Raw genomic sequence first — 6,000 nt, forward strand, 5'->3', positions numbered from 1 at the left:
TAAATGATATCATAACCGCCATCGATAAAAGACAGTACTGTGCAGCCGTCTTCATCGACCTCGCCAAGGCTTTCGACTCTGTCAATCACCAAATTCTTATCGGCAGACTCAACAGCCTCGGTTTTTCGGATGACTGCCTTGCCTGGTTCACCAATTACTTTGCAGACAGAGTTCAGTGTGTCAAATCAGAGGGCATGCTGTCCGGTCCTCTGGCAGTCTCTATGGGGTGCCACAGGGTTCAATTCTCGGGCCGACTCTTTTCTCTGTATATATCAATGATGTTGCTCTTGCTGCGGGCGATTCCCTGATCCACCTCTACGCAGACGACACCATTCTATATACTTTCGGCCCGTCATTGGACACTGTGCTATCAAACCTCCAAACGAGCTTCAATGCCATACAGCACTCCTTCCGTGGCCTCCAACTGCTCTTAAACGCGAGTAAAACCAAATGCATGCTTTTCAACCGATCGCTGCCTGCACCTGCATGCCCGACTAGCATCACCACCCTGGATGGTTCCAACCTTGAATATGTGGACATCTATAAGTACCTAGGTGTCTGGCTAGACTGCAAACTCTCCTTCCAGACTCACATCAAACATCTCCAATCAAAAATCAAATCCAGAGTCGGCTTTCTATTCCGCAACAAAGCCTCCTTCACTCACGCTGCCAAGCTTACCCTAGTAAAACTGACTATCCTACCGATCCTCGACTTCGGCGATGTCATCTACAAAATGGCTTCCAACACTCTACTCAGCAAACTGGATGCAGTCTATCACAGTGCCATCCGTTTTGTCACTAAAGCACCTTATACCACCCACCACTGCGACTTGTATGCTCTAGTCGGCTGGCCCTCACTACATATTCGTCGCCAGACCCACTGGCTCCAGGTCATTTACAAGTCCATGCTAGGTAAAGCTCCGCCTTATCTCAGTTCACTGGTCACGATGGCAACACCCATCCGTAGCACGCGCTCCAGCAGGTGTATCTCACTGATCATCCCTAAAGCCAACACCTCATTTGGCCGCCTTTCGTTCCAGTACTCTGCTGCCTGTGACTGGAACGAATTGCAAAAATCGCTGAAGTTGGAGACTTTTATCTCCCTCACCAACTTCAAACATCAGCTATCCGAGCAGCTAACCGATCGCTGCAGCTGTACATAGTCTATAGGTAAATAGCTCACCCTTATTCACCTGCCTCATTCCCATACTGTTTTTATACTGTTTTTATTTATTTACTTTTCTGCTCTTTTGCACACCAATATCACCAATATCTCTACCTGTACATGCCCATCTGATCATTTATCACTCCAGTGTTAATCTGCAAAATTGTATTATTCGCCTACCTCCTCATGCCTTTTGCACACATTGTATATAGATTGCCCATTTTTTTTCTACTGTGTTATTGACTAGTTAATTGTTTACTCCATGTGTAACTCTGTGTTGTCTGTTCACACTGCTATGCTTTATCTTGGCCAGGTCGCAGTTGCAAATGAGAACTTGTTCTCAACTAGCCTACCTGGTTAAATAAAGGTGAAATAAAATAAAAAAAAAAATAAAAAAATAATAACACTGAAAAAAGAACTGGCCTCGTGGCAGTGTCTTTGGCAGAGTGAAGTAGGAGGGTCTCATGAACAACATACAAAATGCTGTAGTAAAGTGAACTCATTTCCCAGGCTTCCTCTTGGCTGTTAAGAAACAATGGCAGGGCTGGACAACAAAGTCCTCAAACATAAAAAATGAAGATATTCTTGAAGAAAACAACCTTGTTGTTACCAGGAGGTCATTGAGATTAGACTCTAAAAAGAGGTTCATGAGTGGCATGATGACCTTGATAATAATTTACAGTATACTCTCAAATTGATGCAGAACTATATTTAAAGTACTCTATAACTAAAGTATGGTAAAATGGGTCAGTACTTAGGCGTAGGCTACTTCAGTGTGCTGCCTCTCCAGTCATCCAATGAGTCGGACACAGCTGCCTACAGCCAGTGGTTACAGTTGGAGTGCTGGCTATGATTATCAGTGGCACAGGCCCAACACTTGAATTCCTGCAGGAGGAGACAACGATTCAAAAGCAGATGGTCACTGTCCCGCTCTCAAAGAATTCCAGTCTGTTTCACGAAGACAAATGGTTGTTTAATGCAGGAGCTGTACCAGAAGTTCTGTGTAGCTTTAATAAATCGGTGTATTAAGGTTCTAACTATTGTAAGCCAATCAATTTGTCTGACTATTGTGTTTCTAAAATGTTTGTATAGTATTATTTCACAGACCACCGCCTGCCTGATTCACATTAGTTTATCACGTTTCATGAGCATAATGGACAAAGCAGAATCTCGAGCTTTACTGATAAAAAAAAAGAGGGAGCTCTTTTCGAAACACCCCTCTAATTCATGGGAATTTGACATTAGGTGACGTCTTGAAAGAGGTTTGAGATTGTCTCATGGAGAGGACTATGCATTCCAAACTAAACCAAAAATATAAAATTATTCAGATGCATTGGCAGCACTTTTTAAGTTGAAGTCTTGTGTGGTGAAAAAACCTATACATTACACAAAGAGAGCCGATATGAAGTAAACCAGGTCACTGAGGCAAGCTGTCTGGCTTCAAAATAAAGCCCCCACACTACAGAACACACAAGGGCTTCATCTCGGGAAAGAAACAACTGACCGAAAAGAAAGGGATATACTCAGAAAAATCCTTTGACATTACAAATAGACGAACCAATCGGATAAAAGCCCTGGTCCGTAAACTCCACTGATGAACTGGAAACAACAGGACATTCAGATAACCCGACCGGTCCAGTACTGCCTAGCCTGAACATAGCCTGGTTGGCTAAAGCTAAAGGCAAGCATTAGACTATCAAATTGTATCAACTAGAGGAAATGTAGCAAATAATCAAACACTACAGTAGCTACAGGTCAGCGTTATCTTCTCAGATACACAGTAGCCGATTACATGGCAGGGGAGATTTGCAACAATGCAGCAAGCCCACAGAAGCTGGAGAAGTGGCCATGCATGCAGCATTACAATACACTGCTACAAGCCTAACCAGTCTCACTACTCTCTCTATATAACGTTAGCCAATAAAACATCAGCCTTTATAAGCGAATCATTCTGCATCGCCCCATTGTGAATTTTGAGTTGTATAATTTAAAACGTTCATCTGCTCTTTCATCATTCACAAATATGCCCTGGAATGAAAACCTTGTAGCCAATTGTATCATTGTTCCAGTTACATTGTCAGAAAGTAGGCCTAAAAACAGAAAAGATGGAGTGGGAATTCCAAGAACTGCATTTATTTATTCATTTGTACAGTTGGTTTACTTGGAAGCAATACAAAATTCTCTCCAAGACAATCATACAGCTGTGGAAAAACGTTTCATTATCTTGCATTTCTCACTTACCTTTTATTTACTGCTCTATTTCGCTGGATTTTATGGTGGAGGCTTGCAATATCCAATGGAACTGTACACTGATCTCGGTGCCCAGACCTAGTAGCCTATATACGTTGGTCTTCTCTCAGTTGCTCAACAATAACGCTTTTCCTTACAAATAGCAGTTTCCTACATCCTCCACGAGTCGCCAGCGTCTGCAGTTCCAGCTCGACCCGGTGGGCGTGTTTTCCAGATTGATTGGCAAATACAATAAATGCAACTATCAAAAACAAAGATGTTCAAAAATGTTGTTACAATATGCTAATAAATTCGATACATATGTATTAGTGTACATTGTTTTGCCCGAATAAAAGCTATTTTATGTGATTGTGAAGACTGATCTCGCGACCATACCAATCTGATAGGCCTACCAACGCGATATTGTGGTTGTAGTTTTTAATGAAAACAGTTCAACAAAAATTGAGCATCACCTAAAACTACAAGTTCCAAGGCCCCTTGCTTGGTTCGGGGAAGTATTTGGAAAGCTGCTTGATTCAACGGTTGACAGCTGAATTTAAGCTAGACATGCATCAACTCTGCTGACATCTATCTACATGGTAGCAACGTTTTTGGTCTGACTTATTTTGTATGTGTAACTTAGCTAGCTAAATACATCAAGGACACACATATAGATACGTTCACACGTTATCCATGAAGCCACAGTTCGATTCTGTTGAGCCTAGGAGGAAGAAGAGTTGGGAGCGTATCAAACTAAACTGAAGAGGTAACGTTAGGCTAGCTAGCTAAAGATGAGGGTTGAGTTTAGCCATACCATTTTGGGCTGTAACTAACGTTTAGCTTGCTGGTCTTTTTGTTGTATTTGTGGTTGACATTAGCCATAGGCCGAGCCACTTAAGGTGTTGCAAGAGCTGGCTAAATAAGAAAACATCCCCAAACATCCCCAAATGTACTCTCTAGCCTGTCTCTTTAAAATATAGATACAATATAATTGGTTTGTTATTGAGCCGTGCAAATACACAGTCATAGCTGTTACACCGTAAACCGTAACCGATCGCTGCAGCTGTACATAGTCTATAGGTAAATAGCTCACCCTTTTTCACCTACCTCATTCCCATACTGTTTTTATACTGTTTTTATTTATTTACTTTTCTGCTCTTTTGCACACCAATATCTCTACCTGTACATGCCCATCTGATCATTTATCACTCCAGTGTTAATCTGCAAAATTGTATTATTCGCCTACCTCCTCATGCCTTTTGCACACATTGTATATAGACTGCCCATTTTTTCTACTGTGTTATTGACTTGCTAATTGTTTACTCCATGTGTAACTCTGTGTTGTCTGTTCACACTGCTATGCTTTATCTTGGCCAGGTCGCAGTTGCAAATGAGAACTTGTTCTCAACTAGCCTACCTGGTTAAATAAAGGTGAAATAAAAAATAAATAAAAAAACCTTTCAACATGATGATTTGCCCCCGAAAGAGAGCCAACCGCAGCATCCAGCAGCTCAGATGCAGAAGGCAGCACGACTGGAGAGGACTCCGAACCGAAGGCAACAGAGTGAAGCTGGTACTTTAGCCACAACCCCACTCACTGCCTGTGATCAATGTCATCACTTCAGTACCATAGACCAGGGGTCTCCAACCCCAGTCCTGGAAAGCTACTGGGTGTGCAGGCTTTCATTCCAGCCCTGCAGTAACACACCTAGCTAATTTAATTTATCATAGTCCAGATTGAGGACTCTCATACTCCAGACTCAGGACTATGCTGAGCTGAATACTTTAATCAGATGTGTAAGGGATGGGCTGGAGCAAAAACCTGCACCCCTCTTGCAGCTCTCCAGGACTGGAATTGGAGAACCCTGTAAAAGACACAAGGCATTATGGATCAGGGTGATTCCATGCCAGGATAGACCCAGACTATTTTTGGTGTCTCCAATTGTTCTGGCAATTCTCACAGAGAAGCTTCACTGGGAGGAACAATTTTTGATATGCTTTTTACATCTGTAACACAATTCTTTTGAAAATCATAAATAAAGTGGCCATCTAAGGCCCCGTTTAGACCTATACATGCTTCCTGTACAACCCATTGATCTGTGAACCATACACAATAAAAACAAAACCTTGGTGTCAATATTCTCCAAATACTGTGCTTTATTTGCAGAAGTTTTTATGTGAACTTTATTTGCCAATGTTTGTATATGAGAATTACCAGAACAATCTGAGATACCACAAATATTTTCTGGCCAAGCTGGCGTGGGATCGTCCATCAGCACTGATTTCCCAGAATGACATGCTCACTTCATTATACATATCCTTGGATGTTTAGTGTAACGAACCTGGGTTTATATGCACGGATATTGACTCTACCGCTCGAGCATGCTTTTGCGACACAGTCGATAGCGCGCTCGACTTCGGGCTAGAAGGTCGAGGGTTCAAGACCTGCTCCCTGCCGGTTTCATTACATTGGTATCAGAAGTGATCGGACCTTGCATCCACGACATTGTAGGTGCTTGGCCGGTGAGCGCATTCCTATAAGACGTGGAGTCTAGCTAGCGCGAGGATGCGCTCTTTGAAAGGAGGGAGTAGTGCAACGACTCTGGG

At 42.5% G+C, this 6,000-nt stretch overlaps 1 protein-coding gene and 1 long non-coding RNA gene across 4 annotated transcripts in view; one reads left to right on the forward strand and one right to left on the reverse strand.

Annotated features, from left to right (window-relative positions):
* The window catches only part of LOC118360950 (centrosomal protein of 170 kDa-like), a 96,128-nt gene extending 92,414 nt beyond the window's left edge, over positions 1 to 3,714 (reverse strand). The window contains exons 1-2 of one of the 3 annotated variants that reach the window (XM_052470934.1): positions 3,406 to 3,714; positions 1,919 to 2,049 (exon numbers count right to left, since the gene is read on the reverse strand). The gene's annotated coding sequence lies outside the window, so the exon portion shown is untranslated. The remainder of the gene's footprint in view (positions 1 to 1,918; positions 2,050 to 3,405) is intronic. The other 2 variants (XM_052470927.1, XM_052470940.1) reach the window with 2 other exon arrangements.
* A 205-nt stretch (positions 3,715 to 3,919) lies between these two features.
* LOC127909442 (uncharacterized) lies at positions 3,920 to 5,530 on the forward strand. Its single transcript, XR_008071116.1, has 2 exons — positions 3,920 to 4,159; positions 4,771 to 5,530. It is a non-coding gene; the product is annotated as an uncharacterized LOC127909442 (long non-coding RNA).
* The last annotated feature ends 470 nt before the right edge of the window (positions 5,531 to 6,000 follow it).

Source organism: Oncorhynchus keta, chromosome 2 (assembly GCF_023373465.1).
Source record: "Oncorhynchus keta strain PuntledgeMale-10-30-2019 chromosome 2, Oket_V2, whole genome shotgun sequence".
NCBI lineage: Eukaryota > Metazoa > Chordata > Actinopteri > Salmoniformes > Salmonidae > Oncorhynchus > Oncorhynchus keta.